This window comes from Larus michahellis, chromosome 1 (genome assembly GCF_964199755.1).
Source record: "Larus michahellis chromosome 1, bLarMic1.1, whole genome shotgun sequence".
NCBI classification, from domain to species: Eukaryota; Metazoa; Chordata; class Aves; order Charadriiformes; family Laridae; genus Larus; species Larus michahellis.
The window spans coordinates 111,805,430-111,827,830 of NC_133896.1; positions in this window are offsets into that span (position 1 = coordinate 111,805,430).

The following is a 22,401-nucleotide window of genomic DNA, read 5'->3' on the forward strand; positions in this document are numbered from 1 at the left end:
AAGCATTTGGATAGCATGAAAATAATGGCCAAGAACCTCTATTTCTGCATTGTTAATTGTCACAGTATCAAAGATTTCACTACATTCCTGAACAAAATGTTTGAAAAGAAATTGCAGTCTGCTGAGCCAAGTACAGAGCAATGCAGTTTCTCATACCTCGTAAAAGCCCGAAAAAAGTGGAGCTTAGAACTAGGTCCTGCCACAATCATCTCAGCAGGGTGCCAGGGCTGTACCCCACTGATCGCTCACCTTACAAGTACAAATTAAAATGGAAACAAAATGTCAATGTCAGCATTTGATGGCTTGGATAGCTTAAAATCCAAAAGCCATCATAACCCTGAAGTCTTTATTTCTTGGATACCGGTACCTGAAATAATTTTACAGATAGCATAGCGGTGCGAGGTGCTAATGGAGTCCAGTGTTATAGAAAACATTTAGGCAGACGTAAAGAATACATGACTGCCCAATGGCTTTTTATATATGTGTGTGTGTGTGTGTGCGCGTGTGTGTATGGCTTTATAGATATATATCTTCTGTTCCTTGAACTAACCTCATGTCATCCATTTTGGAGGGACATGGATGTTATTATGCCGCTGCTACTATAGGGTGAATGCTTCAGAAGGACTTCAGCAGAGTCATCTTCAGCTTTGTGTGTACAAGGTGTAAAGGAGAAGAATGTCCATTAGTTTATCAACCTAAAATTTTCTGCCCTCTGTGCTTGCATTATAGCAATCCTTTCATTTGCGTTTTACCTTTTTTCCTACAAAACCTGTTTCACAGAGTGTACAGGATGAAGACTGACTGTCTAGTTTGCTAAAACCCTTTCTGTTTGTTGAGCACGTCCGAGCCTTTGGTGAGTATTTTGCAAATGCTTCTCTTCAGGGAGAGTTTTTAATTTGTCAACTACAACTCTGCACAATGCTATGAAACCAAAACCACATCTTCATTGGGAACCTAATCCTTGAGAGCTCGCTTTGGCTGGCTATAATAGAGGCAGGGGGTAAATATGGAGTGCATGCTGCTAACAATCTATCCTGCATATATAGCTGTTCATACTATTCTAACGTCTCGTGTAGGCACCCGCATCGCATTCTTGTGAGACAGACGGTGGTTTTTTCCCAGCTATACAAAACACAAGCTGAAACTTATATTCTCAGTGCACTTCTTGAGAATTTATCAAAATCACAAAGACAGACTAGCACAGTGCTGATGTTCGGTTTCTGAAGTCTTGCAATGTTTTCCTTCTTTCCACCTTAATAAATGCCACCGATACAAGCCCAGCCTACTGATGCTCTGGCAATGCAGCACCTCATACAGTTCTTGCTTACATCTGCTTGTGCTTATGTGCTTCTCCTCTGCCTTTTACAGGGCTTTGTCCCCTGTGCTCCAAGGAGGAGATTAGGCGGGGCAGCAACAAGAAGGTAGATGTAAGGTGGTGGGGGCAGAAGAAGCTGTTATTTCCAGAATATTGGTCTTAGGCCATGAAAGGAATCGGGGTGTCAAACCCAAAACCCTTTGGTCCTCCTGGCAGCCTGATCTATGATGAGCTGATTGAGCGTGCAAGTGCTTGGAAAGGAGTTGGTCAGAAATGTTCTGTGTGCTGGAACAAAATTTCAAAGTTGAAAAAGGGAGGTGAAGAGGGGGTTTGCAAATGTGCTTTAATGTTTTTTGTGGTTTGTTTTGGTTTTGTTTTTTTTCCCCCGAAAGAGGAACAAGTCAACACTGTTATGTTCCTACTTTATTGTGTATGAATGCTTAGGAAAACAAATAAGCGATATTTCCTATGGAGATTGCCGTTTTTGGCTACCGCAGTAATCATTATAAAACTTTCAAATGAGAAATTTCAGCTACATCCATTTTTTACACAACGGAGAGATGAATAAATCTGTGCCAACAAGATACCAGCCAGGTTGTCTGAGCCCCATTTCAAAATACAGGAAAACGTCCTTGAAAGAATATTCTCACTAAAATAACAAACTGGAGCTAAACTGTATTGCCTGCAGTAGGAAGGTGCTACAGACACTTAACTTTTGCAGCAGATATGCCTCAGAACAGTCTGAATCCCTGTGGCAATTAGAATTAAGATACAGTGGGATTAATTTAATGTCTGTCAAGCACTCCGAATATGAACGTTTCTGTATAAGCCTTAAGTAGTAGCAGCGCTTCTGTCAGTTTTGCTCTGCGATCGCAGTCAAGATGGTTTCTCAATCGCTTTTGGAGAGCTTTTATTTAGTTAGTTAACCAGTCCACTGAAGTGTAGTAAATTTATACTACAAAAAGAAAAGGAAGAGAAAAAATAGATTGTGTGTGGATTTTTGTTTGTTCTCGCTGCTTGTAGGCTTGCTTTCTTGGATGCATGCACACTGTCACTGTGCTTCGACATCATGCCCACACTGGGGAAATGCAGATTCCACGTGCCAGGAAAACACATATGTACTAATTTCAGTTCTTTTATACTTCTCGTTGAGGGCCAGCTATGGAGGATGTTAGTCCAGCTAACAACAGGAACATTTTGTTACCGTCAGTGATGTACCAACAAAGTTCCTAACAAAGCGAATGTTTTAATAAATACATCAGGTTTTAAAGAAATTAATTAAAATTTTATCATCAATTTAGAGAAAGGATCAAAGGAAAACCGAGAGGAAAAATATAAGTGGTACTTTACTTAAGTATTTGCTGGTTGCAATACTTCCACAATCAGAAGCAAACAGTTCTTCATTGATTCTGATTATTGTCATCAAACCAATCTCGTGTTGGTGAAAGATGGTATGTTAAAAAAATTTGCCAGAAACTAATGTAGAAAAATGTTTCTATTAAGTGGTTAGGAATCTCATTCAACACATCCAGAGAAGCCTTGTGTGACAGCATGCTGATTTGTGAAGAACATCAAAGGAAAATTCTGAATATTTCTTCAGGCATTATAACAGGCAGCAAAGTATCTTTATCGCTATCCATTTCCTTACCAGCTGCTTAGAAATTTCAAGTTTCTACTAATCTTAGACCATCATTCTTGTATCTGAGCAAGATATAGCGGGTTTTCTTTTTTTTCCCGTCTCTTATCATCTGCAAATAGCAGAAATCTAAATTTTAAACAATGTTCAATGCTCAGATAATCTTCGTTGCAGCTGCCGTAACATCGTCTAGATTATGGCGTCTCGAAAGGGTGGAATGCTGTTTCCAGCCTGTCTCCGTTTGTCCTGTCCGTTCCAGTGGCCGGCTCCTCTGGACAAGGGCTCTCTCTTACGGGGTACGTGTGTGTGTAGTGCAGCAGGATGGTTGAGTCTAGCATTGCCGCTGTAAAGTAAATAATACAATATAATTAGTATTAAAATGTAAGGCCTAATGATATTCTGAGACTATCAGTGGAGCCCCTTGAGGATCAATTTTGGGACAATCTTATTTAATATTTTCATTAAAGTACTTGGCACAAAAGCGGGAGTCCGATAATGAAATGTGCTGATCATGGAAGTTGTGAGCCATTGTTGGTATGGAGGGGGAGTGGGTCACTTTGAGGCCTGGAGTAACAGAAACAGGATGAAATTAAGTAGTTCGCTATGCAAGGTCATGCATTTAGGAATTAATACGAATTCCTATTATATGCTGAAAATTCAGCAGTTGTAAACAACTGTGAGGAAGAAAAAGGCCTGGACGTATTTGTTGATCCCACGAAGTTTCATAAGGTCCCAGTGAGGTGATGCCAATAAAAACGAAGCAAAATAAATGCAAACCTGAGATGCCTCATAAAATGTATTTCCAGGAGAAAGGGAGGGAAATGCAGATGTCACTGTCTCACCACTTATAAAAACACAAATTAGATGCTTTGTCCAATTCTAGTTGATTCGTGGAGCTGACGCTGTGGTGAAGTTTATAGAAAATTAGAAGTATCTACACTCTATTATCAAATATGCTCCTTGTAAACTGAAGGATTGTGGTAAAGAGATTTTCATTTGTGTCATAGTGCAGCTTTTTGATAAGAACTCTTATAGAAACATGGAAAAACAGCTGTTTACCATGTTTACACGTGAAAAATCCAGAACAATTTCTATTTGGTCTCAGTGTAACTGGTCTAAAATTCCAGTGAAATCTCACTCTTCGGTAGCAACCTTTGGACAGCTGGACTCAACAGAAAAATCATGAAAGCACAAGATGCAACTTTTCCCCTGAGAGCGGCTTCTGAAACCCTGCTTCTGAATCAGGCTGAAATGATTGAATATCACATTCCCTTTCAGAGCAAGGCATTAAGGTTAATACTTGAGTCAGGCTTTTCCAGCTAAACCTCAATCTAAAGATAGAAAGAGAAAACTGAACAGTTATCTTAGTGGGTTTGGAGAAATAGTAGAGCATCAATAGCTTGACATACAGTGGTAAACTTGGTTTTGCTATTCAGACAATTAAATGGATAGAGACAAAATAATGACTGTAGTTCCTGTAATAATTTGTCTTTTGGAGATGGATCCAAAGTTGTCTGTTTCACCCTCACTTGAATCTGAACTAGAGTTATCTTAATCTGTTTGCAAAGATGACAGCTGAGACCATATGAATGGCAGAGATAACTCAGAGAAAAAAATGCAAGGAAGTGAAAATGAGAATATGAAGAGAAGGGAGATGAGCCCTCCAAAAGTAAAGCTGACCCCCCCCCCACACACACACACTCAATGGTAATGTCCAGAAGACAAAAAGAGGACAACTCTATGAGATTATGGAAGTCACCAGGAAGCTGGGGAGAATAAATAGCCTGTAACCAGAAGGTAGATTTTATGAAGTGCAAAGGAGCAAGAGCGCCGTGGGAGCTGTACCAGCGTGGCATGAGAGAAGAAGTCTGAGTTACCAAAAACTAGGATGCTCACAAGGTTATGCAGATCATCTCTGGGCCCAAGGAAGGCTCTGCTGATCCTGGTGGTAATTCTCTGGTGCCGCATTAATGATGAGCAGGACCTCTCCCTCTGTCTTACAGGTACTAGCTGCCATATATCAACCCGAGAGCAGAAAACAGGTTCCCTCACGTGTTAGGTTAATGCAGTTAATCGAGGCAACTCAGCTCCTCCTGCAATTCTGCTAGCCTGGTGCTTTTTTTGGAGGGTGTTACGTATTAGTTTCATTCCTCTCCGCCTGACTGCAGGAGTGATTCACTGTCCTGAGAGCACATCTTTTTCACCCAAAGTGCCAAGTGTGAAAATACAAGAAATAATTTTCAAATATGCTTAAATGATTTAGAAGCCTAAAATTTACACCCTGAGCACATTTTACTGCATTCAAATTTTTTAAGCCCCTCCACGTGATGGTTGTGCAATTTTTAATACCTCGATGTAATTAGAGAAAACCTCCTCCCCAAATATTTCAGTGTAACAATGTTGCTACCTGCATAGCTGAATCTCACACAGAAAGGGCAAGGAGATTTACAATTGTTTATAATATTTTATTGATGTTGTAGTACCTTACAGTGACATGGCTTTTAAATGCCAGTACAATTGTAATCACAGTAGTTTGTAGAGCAGTAAGTCAACCACTCTCAACTGCATATCCATTCTGTGGCAAAAAAATAAGTGTAGTTTGCATTTAAGTGTTTTGGAAAATTGTATCTGTTTCCAAAAAATCTGTATGTTTTTTCCTGACTGTCATGATCTCTCCTATGGCTCTTGACCATGATGTTACACAGCAGAACACTAAAGCTGTAGCATGATTTTTGAGATGGGGTCTACCTATGAACGCATTCAGGCACCCCACCGCCCCCAGTAGACGTCACTTCTCTGCATCCGCCTCCTGAAGTTGCCTTTCGTATCCAGCTTGTATCATTGAAAGGGAATTACACCCCAAAGGCTCTGGAGCAGATCTTTGGAAAAAGTACTTCTAGCAAGTCTTGGAGTAATTGCCTCTCAGCAGCCTGAGCACAGTGCCTGGCTTGGCAGGCTGACCTCAAACTCCAACCTCTCGTTTTTTATTATCATTATTGTCATATCTGCTCCTCTGTCATTAAGAGACTTTCCAGTTTCACTTTATTCAGCTGAGAGCTTTAAACCCTCTGGCCCATAATTTCCTTTTCTTTTTTTGGCATTTCTTTTTCTCAGTCCTTTCATGAAACTTGTCTGCTGAGTGACATGCCCTCTGTAAAGCATAAGCCATAATTACTCTAGGATTGCTCATACTTGGCATAAATACTGTACTTGCAAGTATGTAGCTTATAGCAACACGTGTCACATTTAATTAAATTGCAAAGCCGCATCTTATGTTGTCCTTCAGGAGAAGGAAAAAAGCGAGAGAGAAGGCAAACTTGTCTAAAAGAATTTTTCATTCCTGCTGCCGTGTTTAGGCAACAACCTTGCATAAACTGGGCATATGCATGCAGAGATGACACAGACCTGTCTCTTTTTTTTTTTTTATTGCCAGGATTAAATCCGTGTTTTACAGGTAGGACAGTCATACGTTCCTCTTTTTTGGTGTTGTGATCTATACCCCGTGGGTGAGAGTCTTCTGACCTGACCATAGCTGTCCACACCTGAGCTGGGACTGCGTCCCGGCTCCTTGTACGGGAGAGGAAATGGCACCTTCCTGGTGCGACTCTATTCTTCCTAAGATAAATACCTAAAACAGGTCAGATAAATCATGCTCTCACACTGCCTCTTTCTCTTAATTGATGATCTATGCCAGGGGCCCAGGAGGACCAGCTCAGATTTAAGTGTCCGCACTGCTGATGCCTGAACCTGTGTGAGATTAATTCCCTCCCTGTCACCTTTACTTAAAAAAACAGCGTTATGATACAAACTTCATTTTTACCACTGAGATAACCATTCACATTACACGGCAAAACATTTACGTTTGAACACCTCAAGTATTTCCTTGATGTCCAAGAACTTCTCATTTTTTTATTTAATTTTTTTGAGATGCTTATATTGCCTTCACTATTCTTAAGATAATAAGAACTGCTGTTCTAAAAAAAGGCAACAGAAGCATTAGTTTACTAAAAGATGGAAGTTTTAGGGACCTGTACTTCTTCTAAGGCAATTTTCTCTTGGAAAATGCTGAAATGAGTTATTTGGAAATTCTCATTTTTATCAATTCTGTTTTGTCACTATATGTTAACAGAGCGAAAATGAAACATTATTGATTTGAAAGGCTTCAACATTCTCTGGATTATTAGAGTTGTTTTTTTTAAATCCTGTCAGTGGAAAATTTTTGAAACACTAACCTCTTGTTCTTGTAGGGAATAAAAATAAACTCAAAAAGCATTCTGTTTTCTGTCTAGCTGTGGATTTCTTTAGCTGCTGAAGCTTAAAAATGCTGGCTTGGGAAAGTCTACAATTTCAACCAAACCCTTCTGGCTTTATACAAATGCAAATAGGATCGAAATCTTGATCTTGGTTGGAGGCCTCTAAGCAGAGTTTTCATTCAAAATCTAGGTCTGCTTAGCTTCCGGACTCTACTGATGTGAGGGCTGCTTGGATCTGTATCGCCGCCTTTCAGGCTACCCCGCAAACTGAACTGAACCGTCATCTGTAGTAATACAGAAAGGAAAACGGGGAGACAGACAGTTTTAACAGCAAATCTGTACAAGTTTGGAAGGTTTATATCTGAAGAAAGGTACTATGGCGGGTAGATTTTATAGTCTTTAGAGTTCAAGTTTTAACATAATATTTATTTACTCCTGGAAATTCTTAAGTATGACTTTTGTTAAAAGTCAATGTGAACTTGGCAATTATAATCAATAATGCATAATAGCACTTTGTGATACAGACCATAACTTTTAAAATATTTTTTAATGCTCAGAGTATATTTTCATTAAAAGCTGGAAAATGAGATCCTAATGTTACTAAGTTTGAATCACTTTCATAAATAATTTTGGGCCAGTTCTTACTGTTGCATCAAACTAATTACGTGAGAGCAGTTCATGAAGAGGTCATCAAAGGTAGGTAAAAATTAGAGCAGACTCTTCACTTACTTCTGGGACGATGCAATACTGTGGTATTTTAAGCACAAATTTCTCCCAATTCTTCACTGAATATGACCAAACCGTCCATAATATTTTACTCTTCTGTTCTAAAAAGCATCAGCTGAAATTATATAAATCTTATAAATACATATAAATCTGCTATGTAAATGTATAAAATGCCATCCAAAACAGTTTAGCCCTTGCTGTTTTTAAGCAATCCCAACCTTTGTTGTAATTCCAACTTTTCAAGTGTTTTCTTCTTGGTGCTGTTTTCCTGTCGGAGTCCTGTAATTCACATCTCACTAATTCCTTATCATACCTGACAGTTGAAGGATTAGTGGGTGCTTTTTTTCATATAGTTTTAATATAGCTAATTTAAAGGGGCATTTGACATGGAATATGGAAAGAACTATTTCATTGTTCAGCAGAACACGTTTTCATTACAGCTGCATCTGGCTGTGGTAGTTGACCTTTACTTGAATGTAAAAATTAATGCTTTGTCTAAACTAAAACATAGATGATTTCCCTGCAAATTACCAGTAGAGGTCTTTGATAAATAGTCACAGCACTTTAGCACAAAATGACTTTGAACATCATGACAGTAGGAAAGAAAAATATTTGTTCATATATTTCAGTAGCACATGGGCATTTCGTATTAATTCTTGTTGGCTGTGGTATGTGGATTCTCTAAAAAATAGTAATTCGGTAGTGTATACTGACATTCATTAAGCCTTTTTGCAGATGCTCTATTTATTTATTTTGAATACATCTCCTGTCATGAGCATATCTGCAAAATGCAGTGACATAATATCTGTAGCTGGGAGCTGCACCAGCAAAAAAGCAGCTGACTCGGAAAAAAAAAGTCTTCCCTGAAGCTTTCTTGAGATATATATATATATATATATATATAAAAAACAACAAATGTTCAGCACCTAATAGGTTTTCTTTGCTACCTGGATACTTATTACACCTTTATTTCACAAGTATTCCGCTTTTCTGTTTTTTAAGGATTTTGATTTTTTTCTGGCTTTGATTTTTTTTCCTAGGTCGGTTATGTTATTATTGATATCGTCACTACTCATCATTGTGATTATTTAATTTATTATTTACATGTCATCCAAAGGGTACAGAGATGATATTTTTTTCTAGTGTGCAGTGAATATTGCTTTGGTGTTTTCTGCTCCATGTAGGAAGCTCACATTTTCTCTCTCTCTCATTCTGCCCCGGGATCCTTGTACCATCGGTCCAAGTTCTGTAACTGGATACCAGTACCCTAGTTGTGTACAGCTGATCTCAATAATTTCCTATGTTTGGGCTATAAAAAGTGATGGAAATTCTGAGGTAACGTTTACCAGCAGAGTAATTCTGACTGAACAGCTCTCGCTTTGGATGCAAGTAACACTCCGCTTCTCCCCTCACGCCTTCGTAATAACACCATGCATTGCAACCACAGCGAAGATTTACAATGATGATTTCTGTTTGACAGAAACAAGCCATGGAACTGGCATTAGGAGAGTAAGATGTACTCTGTAGTTCCCAATTCGTGTCACAGCATGGCAAACACTCAGCCTGTGCAAACCAAGTAATATTGATATCAGTATTAAAATAATCCTTTTGAGTCGGATACATAACTAAATCACAAGTAATCTCTTGTTGCTAAGCTTACTCAGAGTCACTCAGATTTATACCTAGTGACGAATAAATACTGTGTATTAACCTCAAGTTATGCAAGCAGAACAAGCTTGTGGCTTCTCTACCGCTCTTTGATCCTTGGCTTTTTGGTTTTGTCTAGGTCTGTCTTTGTCTACAAAACTCTTGGCGTCGGGGACTCTGCTATGCAGACGTTGTCTGACTGCTTCCCTATGGGACCTCCCTGAGGCGTGAGTTACCAGAGCTAATAGCATTATCGCGTAGTTCAGGAAAAGTATTCCCCTCCCAAACAATTTTAAACAATTAGACCTGTTATCCTATGTACTTCCTCACTTGTATTAGCCACCTAGCATAAATACCAAGGCAGCCTTAGAAGACAATCCTCTATGTAGTTTCAGCAGAACTTGAGCTCCTGCGGATTAGCGTTGATTCCTGGGGATGGTAATTCCTGTTACATTTTGACATTTTGGTATTTTGACTTGGTTTTCTTAATTTAGTGATTAAGGAAACAAAGCTATGTCATCCCTTACGAGTGTTTGAAGAATGTCTGTGTTGCTTTTACTTTCTAGGCTTATGGCACTTTTGTATTGACATAGGCAGATTTTTATATCCTATTCACTATTGTTATGAAGCTAAAATAGAATCTAATATCGTTAATAAGGCTTGTTTAAAAAGAAATGGGTTTGGGCATTTTCAAGTACCGAATTATATCTAGCTGTTCTGTGAAAGTTTGATACCCTAAATAAATCACAGAAGATAAAACAGAAGTAAAATCAAAGTTAATTTTATCTTTTTAAGTCTGTGGAGTTTGAGCGAAATTCATGCCTGGTAATATTGAATAGGAGATTCCAGGTGGAAATGTTGGTTAGCTACACCAAATAAAGAAAACAGGGACATTACTTATTGGATTTTTAATGAAAATTCTATTTACTGCTCTGTTACATAATTATAAAATGGGCATGAGCTACTCTGTAATCTGATTGTCTGGAAGCCTTACAAACCATGAGTAATCAACGCCATTCATGACACTGAACTGGCTTGCAGTGAATAGGGTTGATTACGGCTACAGCCCAGAACGTCATTGCTTAGTTAGCTACATAAACGTGTCTAGCTAACGTTTTCTAGTAGCAATAGGCCGCAGTAGCACAAGACTTGTGTGTTGACCTAAGCCTGGTTGTAGTGGTGGTACTTGGCTTCTGTTCTGAGGTTAACAGGATAGGCACGAATGAATGCAACGGAGCGTGCATCCCATTGCTTAATTATCATATCAGAAATATGGGGCTAGCTGCGTGGGGGTGGATTTAGCCGTGTGGGGTCCCATTAATGTCACTGAGCATCATGTGGCTGAATCCCCTTTATATCATTCCAAATATTTACCCTACAGTGAGCAATTGAGTCTGATGATACAGTTGTACCGACTTGTGTTCTCTCAATCTTTCTGTCTGCTAGGGCAGTTCTGTGTTTTCTGTGCCACGGTATTATTTTAAGTGGTTGAAATGACTATATTATTAGCAGAACAATGGCACTGTCAGCATTTTCATTAGGATTCTGTCTCTCAAGTTCCATAACTGAGCTGTAAAAATTTGCGCCAGGTGCAGGTTTGGTGTATTGTACAAAATATGATCCAGAAATAATTTTATTTATTTTTATGTGTTCTGCAGAAAAGCTGGACTGGGCATTTTCCTTAGTTGGATAAGCTTTCATCTCACAGGTGGGGATCAAGAAATTGTGGGTTTGGATATCTTCTCACTTCTTCCAACTTACCTGCCACTTAGGCACAAGTCTGAGATAAGCCACAACATGCTAATTTCCGGAAAACTGAATGAACTGGAGGGATCTCCACAATATTCGGTACCCCATTTCCTTTTTTAATCTCCTCCTAGAGAAAGATCTGCTACAGACCTCAGCTTGCAAAATGTTGCCGTGCCCTTGAACATCTTAGCAGCACCATCAAAGACTCTTTTTGCACACACAGCAGCAATTTCTTCTCCAGTGAAAGGAGGGCCTGTGAATGTATCCCACACTGAGCTAAAATAAGAAGAGAAAGGAAGAAAAAGAGAGCAAGGAAGAGAAAGGGAGAAGGGAAGGCAGAAGGAAAAGGGAGAAAGTTCTCTATCCATAAAGTTTGAAGACATCATTGCAATCTAATGGAGGATGCAAGGTCTGATCCAGTTAGCAGAGACCCGGTCACCTCAGGATTTTTCATTTAGGAGGCAATTACAGAAAAGCTCCCAATGGGACAGTCTGCCTTATGCACCTCCACGGCCTCGTTACCCTCCAGCCCTGCTTGCTCCGGCCCAGGTCCCTTGCCCTGATGCAAGGGACAAGTGGGGCAGCGCCAGTAGTATGGCAGCAAATTGCAGGGGCAGATTGGGATGTAGCATGTGCTTTCTACTGCGTCCTCTTCTCCTGAGCTAAGACAGAAGCTATGCTTGCTACTTCCAAAGAAAAAAAAAAAGGCTTTCCTCCCCTTTTCTTGTAGGGAAGAGTCTTCTTTAGCCGCTTCTGTGCAGACTAGTGCAGGGTGTAACTAATTGATAATCACTGCAGGCTGAGGCGGACAGATGTGCATTTACCGTAGGAGCAAGAAAATAAGGCTGAAGATCTGCTTATGACTTTGTTTAAATTAAAGAGCCAGTCCTTTATCCTGGTAATTTCGTTTTAAGAATTGTATATATTATGGAGCAAATGAGGGCTGGACAGACTACAAGCTGTGAAACAAGGCTTTCAGGAGGGCTCAGGTTTTTTACTTTAAAGCATCAATGTGCCTTTAAAGGCAGACCGGTTTTCTCTGTATTTCCAGAAGTCGCACATTACTCAATCTATTTAGCCACTGTGAGTATATGTATGAGCATATTTTTGTCACAGCTTTAAATTTGTTTACTCTTATTTGTCAGAACTTTTCACTGTCTTAATGTCATTTCTGGTAGCATATTAACACTAACTGCCTCGTAGCTGAATTTTTCAGCTTCCATGCTGAGCAGAATCAGTTCTGCTTTCAGGCAAAGCTTTTCCACGGTGATTGACAGCAATGGATGGCAGAGGAAGTTCCAATTCAGTGCTGTAGGAGACATTAAAATGGTCATGGTGATTATTATTTTGGATTAATAATCATGCAAAGGTTTATGTTTCACTGCTGCACTGATGGGTGGGCTTTGGGAAGCTATCACCACACTGAAATCCCATAGCGGTACTGCCCTGCATCTAGAGCTGAAAGATGGTTCCTTCCTCTGAGGAACAGACGAGATAAGGGAGTTGAAAACATTTGTGTGACTCATTATCCGAAAGAGAAATTAATGCTCTGTAATGGCTAAAGAATTCTCCATAAGAACTGGAAGCTTAGCGCAAATTTGTGTAACAGGGAAAATTTTAGGAGTTTTGCCTGTTTGTTTTTTTAAGACAGAACAGCTACATGTTTTAAATCCCAAACACTGAGCTCTAGCTGTTGGGTTTTTTCCCATATTTTCAGTATGTGATGGAGTCTAAAGTATCATGAGGGTACAAATCCCAACAAATCAGAAGAGTATACAACGAGATCTGCCCCGCAGTTCTGAAGTCATCAAAAGAGATCTCTGTCTCTTCCCAAGTGCTTTGGATCAAAATTTTAATCCTCCAAATCATGCATTTGACTGTGTAGTGCTTAGAAGTGAGATCATGATGGACAAGACTCTATCAGATTTAGACATACCTTAAAAATAAATAAATAAATAAATAAAAAATCATTATCTCTAGAAGTTCCCAAGTCACGGAAAAGCCATGAGCATTTTTTTTTTTTTTTAATAACTCCTGGAAAAACTTTGTTGGCAGAGGTAGTACTTGACCAAAAAATACAGTCAATAATACATTGTTAGCCTGCAGGAAGAGGGCCAGCTCTGTTGTCCCATTCTTTCTCAGATTGACCCAGGAAAAGCATACATAGACAATACTATTTGACCACGAAGAAAACATATGAGCTCTGATTTAGCTATCATTGAGTCAGGAATATTCTATGTGTGTTTGGGTTTTTTTTTTTCATACAGAAAACAAACAAACAATAGATCTGGCAAATATGAAATCTAACCTTCCTGTGACCACAGACATTCTTAAAAATTACAGTCAAATGTTATTGCCCCTGTCCAGTAGAGAACAAAGATACTGCAGACTTAATGACCCGTAACTGTATACTTATTTCACAGATAAGTAGTTTCTAGCGCGCTCTTTGGCTGAAGAGATCTCATCTGAATAATGAGTGCACAGTCGTTTCTGCCAAACCGCAGTGCTTCTGCGTCTCCCCTCGCTCGGGCTCTTCCACGCGAGCACGCTCCCTCTGCTACTGGCTCCTTGCTGACGTGCCTACCCCACCATCACTCCTCCGTGCTCTATCGCATCCATCATCATGCCTGAACACTCCTTTTGTAGGTATTTAATTATGGAAGAGTGGCAGTATGCTATAGCTGTGTAAGGAAACCGGAGGGCACCTAACCTGTCCCCACAAAAAAAGGGTAAAGCGATGTATTGAATAAACAGGCACCAGGAAATTCTCTGAGCAGAAACGGGTTTAAAAACTCAGAAACAGAGGTTTGTTGCCAGGATATGGCTGGGGAATTTTGATGGAGGTAGAAAGTCAGAGCCACATTAATATTCAACAAGCAATGCAGAGATGAAAGAAAGAATAATGTTTTCAGTAGCTACTTATAAGTTTGGCTCTTAGCAAGTTTTGAGTCCAAAAAGCAGCACTCTCTGATAGGCAGAGGAGGATGCTGGATAGTTAGCTGTTCAGATGCAGTTTGGGGAATATAAAAAATAAGGAGTGCTGGAGGTTGCTGTCCCTTTTACCTACCCCAGATCTCCAGGATCATTCTCCCAGTATTGTCTTTGGGTCACGGAAGCATGTTATTTGTCTTCTAAAGAAACAGACCTCCCTTATAACACAGAGCTTACAAAGATGTCCCCATTATGAAAGGGAGAAGTTATTTTATGTTCTGTCTGGGAAAAAAATGGCTTACCTGAGCTCTGACATTGTGACAGCTAGCTGTCTTGGAGCCGGTATTTTAGCTTTATTTCTTCCATTAATCGAGCAGCAGCTACCCACAGACTCATTTCACCTTTGGGTTGCACTTGTTTGTAAGCTATTTATTTCCCTGACTTTTTGTCCTCCCCCTGCTTTCTCTCCCCTTTGCACTGCAGTTTGCTACTGCTGGTTTCTGGGCCAGAGAAAATATCTGTGTCAAAAGAGTAAATTGGTAGTCTCAGCTATTACTCCGAGTCCCATTTAAGAAGATGATGTAGGATTCCTTGGTCCGTGAACTGAAAAGAACCTAAAGTAGAGGAGATATGTTGCCAGAAGAAAAATAAAGAAATGCACATAACTGAGCAGAGTAACAATGAAAGATGAAATAATAGCTGTAAGGCTGGAAACCTAATCAGTCTCCAGAAAATGTTGAATTTCAGTCATCGCTACGTTGCTAACAACAACTTTCAATAGGGGTTGCTAAGAGAAAGGTTTTGAGGACGCTGTGTACGTTGTAACTGGCACAAGGAAGCCCTGCTAGAAGAGATTTGGGAAGGAAACTATCTTTATTCTCCCTCTGCTCTCCTCACTCTTTTATGTATTTCACTTTTTCCATTTTCTTTTCCATTATGCTGTGCTCTTCCTCCTTACTTTTCTTGCCAATCCTCATTACAGTCCACCCTTTTGTCTTTATTATGAGCCTGGTAAATCCTTTTTACACACAAAATCATACTCAATACAAATTATTCTGAATTAGAGAAGCAGCTTCTGAGCTTTTACAAATCGTTTAGATCCCAGACCCGCCAGGTGCCAACCCCCCTTTTCTCTTAGTTACCTCAGCGGAGATGAGGGTGCTTAAGAGCTCACAGATTTAATAATAGCCGCGATTATAGCCCAAAGAGCATGCAAGGAGGCATTTTCACTCAAGAGCTGAATGGTGTCTTGTCTTTATCTGCATCGTCAACACAATAAGCTATGCATGGGTGTACCTATATATGCATGAATAAAGAGACAGAAAAAAAGCAGCACAACGACAAGAAGGTAAGCTTCCAGATCGGAACAGTATCCTTGTACTGCCGTTGATCAGGAATATTCTTCTGCCTGTGAGTGAAAGGAATGATTTGTGACTTGGACCCCGTCCCAGTGGATCAGCACACGCATGATAAATCCTGGTATGTCCTTTGGGGCATTTATAGGATCGTGGACTTTCCCACTGCGCCGAGCTGGCCACCGTTGCATGACAAATCATGGAACTCCAACTGTGAAAATTATGGACTCAGTCAAACTGTCGATCCAGTCCTGAAAAACAACTGCTGGTAGAAGTAACCTTGACAAAAATTCGTTCTAAATGTGGTAATATTTGTAATCTGCAATAGATGTATTTCAGTGGCAAGGTAGTCGCTATGCCTCTGCTAACGACACACTGTGCTACTCCTGTCAGTGTCTGGAAAACACCTGTAGTCAGTAGACACTGCGTGTGATGTCACGCTCACATTTCTTGACAATTCTTGACTTCTGAGTTAAAAAAACCTTTCAGTTTGTGGTAGAATGAACGCTATTGTTATGCTGAACCAAATGTACCATTTTTGTAATTGAAGCTCTACAAGAGCCCATGTTCTGTTTGAAATTCAACTTCAATTTACATATCATAATTTTCGTGCTCTGTGAAGTTCTTATTAGTATTTTTTTCTTTCTTACAGCTAAATTTATTTCAAATGTATTCCAGATTTACAGGACTTCAGTTTTAATAAATATATTTATTTTTAAGAATGTGGAAGTGCAATTGTATGCATATGCTTCTCTACTAATAGCTATATAGATGAAGAACCATCTTTTAAACAAAGAAAAGGAAATGGAATAACTGTAGCATAACAATGTATAACCAAAAGGAATTCGCTTTCGGAGCTTCTAATGCCTGGAGTCTCCTTTTAATATACCAGTGAGAAACACCAGGTTCAAGATTTTACATTCACTGCGCTTAGCTAGCCAACATTTTTTTTGAACCAAAAGTAACTTTTCTTTTTCAAGAAAATTTAACAAAGCTTTTAATCTTTTTTAATTTGATGGATTTTGTATAAGGCTGAACTAAAAAAGTACAATTTAATCTTCTGCTTTATGCTTTCTTCATTTCTCTTTTTTAATCTTTTTTCTATTTCTTTCTTATTCATAGCACTAAAAGGAAGTAAGAAAGTGAAAGACAAAGCAATCAAATATATATGTTTCAGTAATATAATGGAAATTTTATACCTATTGAAAGCATTTGCAGAACTGCAATGATTTTTTATGCCTACTTATGTTCTTGACTCATCCTTCTTCCAGGGTTACGATCTACTTCGATGATACTTTTTTGTCATATCAGACATGATTTACCATGTTTATTGCAGGCTTGGATTTTTCTTTCTGCATTTTTTTTTTGCTAATTTTAACAGATGTTGATATATTATCATGTTTCCAGCAAATATATGGAAGTTATGAACAGCAGTCTGAAGGAATGAGAACTTCATTTGTTCTGAATAGCAAAATGGTCAATGAAACAGATGTCATGATTGTAAGATTATAATGTGACATCTTGTAAGAGAGAAAATAACATGGAGGTCTCCAGCTACACTGCCCTACTCTGTTGAGGTATGTCGGAGCTGGATGGAGAGAGTGAAGAGAGAAGCCAGCTTTGAAAGCTGGAGTCAGGCAAACTTCAGCCTTCAGTCATAAATTCTTCCAGAGCAAAATAAAAAAGTATTAAATTGCATTATCATATGAAATTAATGCATTATTGTATTATTACAATATAGCATAAAATATTACATTAGAGAACTGCTGGTGGATGACTAATGGACATCAATCGACTTCAGATTGTTCAAGGCTTCAGACCTAGATGACAAGAAAAAGAACAAGGTTTGTCACAGGCGAGGAGTATGTGGGAATGGCTACAAAGGCTACTACTGTAGCCTTGTTTGGATGCAATGTGAAAATTATGCAAACCTGCTCATAATAGGTAGCCTTACCGCTAAGCCATTCTGAGGATTTTTGTGTTTTCTCACTATGGTTTTACTGATAAAGCCATGCAAAAATATTATGACCATGAAAAAAAAATTTAACACCCTTGAAGAAATATTTGTGTAGGAACCTATCCTACATTTTATCAGGCTCTTCATGGGTGGAATGGGACAACTGGGACCGTGCCTTGTCCATTTGTAATCTGTAATTATTACCTCCAATCTTCAGTCCATCTGGCAGGTTTTATTTGTTATACAGGAGGTGGTGGTTTGAATTATGAATGCATATGTAGAAAAAGGCCAAAGGCAGACAAAATGTTTGTGACTAAACTGTATTTTCTACTGAAGATAATATTTTGGTTAGATTTTTTTCTCTTTTAACTATTTAAAAATCTTATAATTATGGAAAGATCCCTCAGTCTTGCAATGTTTTAATTTTATAATGGCTTTTATAACCTTTCGTTCTCAAAATATAACTGACTATAATAAAGTAAAATCAGGTACTAGTCTACCAGAAATGAAACTGCCACAGCGTTTGTCATATCAGAAAGCATTCTTCATTAGCACCTGGGGATGCGAGGGAAAAGGAAAGAAAACAAAGAGCTGACTGCAAGTGTAGAAGGTCTTAACATCCTCTTAGTTATTATTCTGCACAGAGCATGTTCATTTTAATGTTGATGTTGACCAGCATTCATTAGGGCATGATTTTAAAGCCCTAAGTAACAGAAAACAAAAAGAGAATAGTCTCCAAATTGTGACAAAGGTTTTCTCTTGTGAGGATTCACCCGACAATAATCGGAGCCTGGCAGTCCTGTAGAAGCTGGTGCAGGTTTGACGTCTGATTCATGCACAGGCTTGGTGCTAGGAGTGTTTCTGTGGTACCGCAGCAATGACAGCTGCAGAAGCAAATGTTTTAAGCAAGCCTGAGTCACTGGGATCTTTAATTCTTCTCTCACAACCATACAAAGCATCTTCTGGCCTTGATTACTTTAACTCATTGGTCTCTGACAAGGAAATAGTGGAGACCATCCCCTTCAGATATGCCTGTGCTTGTGTAACAGCGGGCGACACCATTTGAATACACGCATAAGTCCATCTTTGTGGTTTATGTCGTACTTAACTCCGGGACCGGTTTCAAGCTCTCTCATAAAGCCAAGCATCTCTTCCTGCAATTTCTCCAATGGTGGGTCAGTGCTGGTGGCAGCAGGCAGTGAGCAGTAGTACTGAATAACACAGATGGTGGTACATCTGACAGTGTGGATTATCCTACAATATAAAAATGGTCGTCATTTTTACGCTTGCTATTATGAGGCCACCTGTATTCACTCTGCTCTTGGGCAATAGGAAGTGATGGGAAATATAAGTATGTTGTGCTGTTGCATATAGATGCACTCTATGTGTATGTGTACAGAGACATATGTACACATGTTAAGTGTATGTGTACATAGACATGTGTACAGAGATGTATGATGAGAAGTATAGGTTTTTTTCTTTCTTATGGATAGCAGAAAATTTTGAATTCTGAAATTTGCAGAAACATTTGTTCATACTTACTGGGTCTTAAAAGAGCTTCATTTTTAAAATACAGTGTAATTTTCTGAGAAAAAGGCTTCTTTCTCTATGCTGTCAGGGAACGGGGTACTTTAATAATTGTGGTAAAAAAAAGGAATTGTTAGGTATCACACAGGATAAGAGAGATGCAATGCAGGTTGCAGCCATCAGCATGTTTGAATCCAGTTTCCAGGCTAAGTTATTCTGGTAGCCACAACTTGTCTAAGAAGCATCAGTCCTGTCACTGATACTGGTCCCCCACCCTCACCCAGGTCTCTCCTCTATAAGAGGTTCATGGGAACGGCATGCTGCTTTCTCTGATAGTTTCTGTCAAGAAAGGTTTTGTCCCTGTGGATTTAGATATTTTTGCATCACGTTACTCTGTCAAAAAGGACTGGAGTCCGATGGTGTGCGTGGTATGATATTATGAGAAAAGTCATGATTCCAAAGAAGAGGTTCATTTGGACATAAAATGATATTAAGTAGATATTATTTTCTTAATGAAAGGGAAAACATCAAAAGATGAATGAGTAACATTCCAGAAAGAAGAAACACCACAAACAAAGACCCAGCCATTTGGGCTCAGGTGCTCAGCTGCTGGTGTGGCTGGACCACAAGTAAAGGGCAAATGCAAGGTAAGTCTGCAAATCCCACCTCAAGAGAAAAATATGTACAAATAATAGGAATTTTGACCCTCAAAACAAAAGCTTTCCTGGAGGACAACCTAGGAACGTTTGCATTTTACACAGGATCTGCAGGATAAGACTGACCTCCCACCCATTGTGCCCTTGCAAAGAGGGTTGTCTTTGCCCTTAGCCCAGAAATGTTCTCTAGATTTCTTAAGTACAGAAACCCTCCACACATTAACACCTGTGTCCCTAGGGGGAGTTTCTTTCCCGTCTTCTGAAGGTCTGGATGTGTACCCACCGTTGCTTCTTCTTGAATATTTCTGTTTCCATCCCACAGCGAAGTCCCTGCAGGCGACATCCTTCCTTCCTTCCTCCTCCCTGACAGCCCACTTTGAGGAAATGGAAATCCTCGCCGCTGCACAGATGCCACATGCACACACAGGTAAGGAGCCATCCAGGAGCCCGAGTACCACAAACCACAGCCTGCCTTTCGGCCAAACATGAGGTACCCTCCCAGGGGGCTGCCAGCAGTGAATAAAGCTGATGCTTCTCCCTCTAGAGCTGTAATACAGGAGAGTGATGACCCCGGTGCAAACATTTTGGTCTCTTTTGGGTCTGGAGACACTGATTTGTGTTTTTTTTATACTGGTAAACAGTTCTCATATCCTAAGAAGGGTAATAAGACTGTAGAGCTTTGTTTTTCAGACCTTTATAGGTTTTCATGAAAAGAAAAGAGCTTCTCTGACCAAAGTGGTATAAATATAACCTGAAAATCAAATGAGACCCAAAATCATTTCAGTTTACAACCACTTCTTAAGATTATGAGGGTTTCACTGTGTCATGGTTTGGTCTTTAACCATTTATCTGACTGAGTATAAAATGACAGTTACAGGCTTCACTAATTCACGTGTTTCTGAAAATTCAATAGCAGAAAATCGATGGAGAGAAACAAGTACCTGAATTAAGATGCAGCACACCAGCCTTTACTTGTGTATCGAACTCAGAAAGAGTGATAGTCACCTGTAGGAATTAATAGATCTGTAGGACAACGTAACTGCTTCTTTCACCTTGCACCTCAGAGGAATGGCGTGTTGTCTTCTTCACCCCAGTCCCTGGAAGACCCCAAAAGGAAATGCCTTTCAGACCTTAAAAAATCTACTTTTATATTTCAGTAGCAAAAAAAAAAAAAAAAAAAAGATAGAAAATGCATTGACAGCTACAACAATTGGAGCAAGATCTATTTTTCCTAAGAAAGTCAAAAGTGAAGTCCTGGAATGGGATCATGTCTAGGATGTTCTTAAGGTAAAGAAATTTAAATGAGTCTTGGGAAAAGTTACGTGTACGGTCCTCTGATGGACTAACTTTGGCTGGTAGTTTTCCATTAGGTTAAACAGAATTTACTGAAGGTGACTTTGCATCAGGCCTCAAATCTATTTTTCCTGTATGGATATGGCCAAAAAGTCGTTTTTTCTTTGGAGAGCCAATGAGACGTCCTTTCGCATTAATATGAAAAGTGAACAATTGTATTACGTGATATAAGTTTTATCTCTCAAAACATGGTGTGTTGTTAAGTCCCTATGAATCAATGAAATCACAAGATAAACCAATCCAAATGGAGTTGGTTTAGTGCTACCTTGAGTCCAGATGGTACAGGAATCCCTTGTAGATCATTTTAAACCTTAAGTGAAAAGCTCAAAGAGACTCAGACATACCTGCAGAGATTAATTGCTTACCCACCGAAGATGACTTCAAAACCAAGGTAGAGGCTAAATAGAATGTCCCATTTTACCTATTGTAACTTACATTGGGCTGATTTCAGTTTTGAAATGTAAAACCATTCCTATATCAGAAGATTGGACTTCTTTATTTCCTAGAAGAGCTATTTGATGATATACCTAGTTAGTTGTCCCCTGTCTTTCTCCACTTCCTGTTCCTCAGCTTACACTTTCAAATAGCATTTCAGAAAATTCTTGTACATGTTGCTAGCATAAAAGATAGTAAATTATCATATATGCCAAAGTGTTAGTGGAAGGCAAAAAATACTTTGCCTGCTGCCAGTCATTTTGCCCATACAGTGCCAGCCATTCTAGTTTTGCCTGTCTTTGTGAGTTTGACATTTTTTCCTATTCCATGTTTGTGAGTGTGAGACCAGTAGTTGTGTATTGATTGCAAAAATGTTTGAACTGCAGCAGCAATGATCCTCAGGTGCAGATACAAAGCAACATTAAGGATAAGCCTTCCACATTAGAAATAATCATGAACAATGAACGTCTATGGGGTCACAGGATCATGGACAAGGCACTAAAATGTCTAATGACAGACAGGATAATCAGAGGGCTCAGTCTTTCGCTGTAGATTTTTATAAAACTATTTTTACCAATGTAGGCTATTGGCAGCGTGTCTGTGTGAGGTCTTCACTTGAAAGTATTCTTAAAGGAGTCAAAAGTGATAGAGACTGATAAGCATTTACAGTAATTTTTTCCATAGTGATTCTATGTCTAGAAGAAGAGGTTTGAGTAGGTATTAGTAAAAGATTTGAAAGCTCCCATAAGATCTGGCTCAATCACTGTCAAAAGCACTACGAGTCCTTCTTTTAGTCTTGCAAAGGTGAGATTTGGATTTGGTTTCAAACTACTCAGCTGTGGGGTGTGGTTTAATGTATTT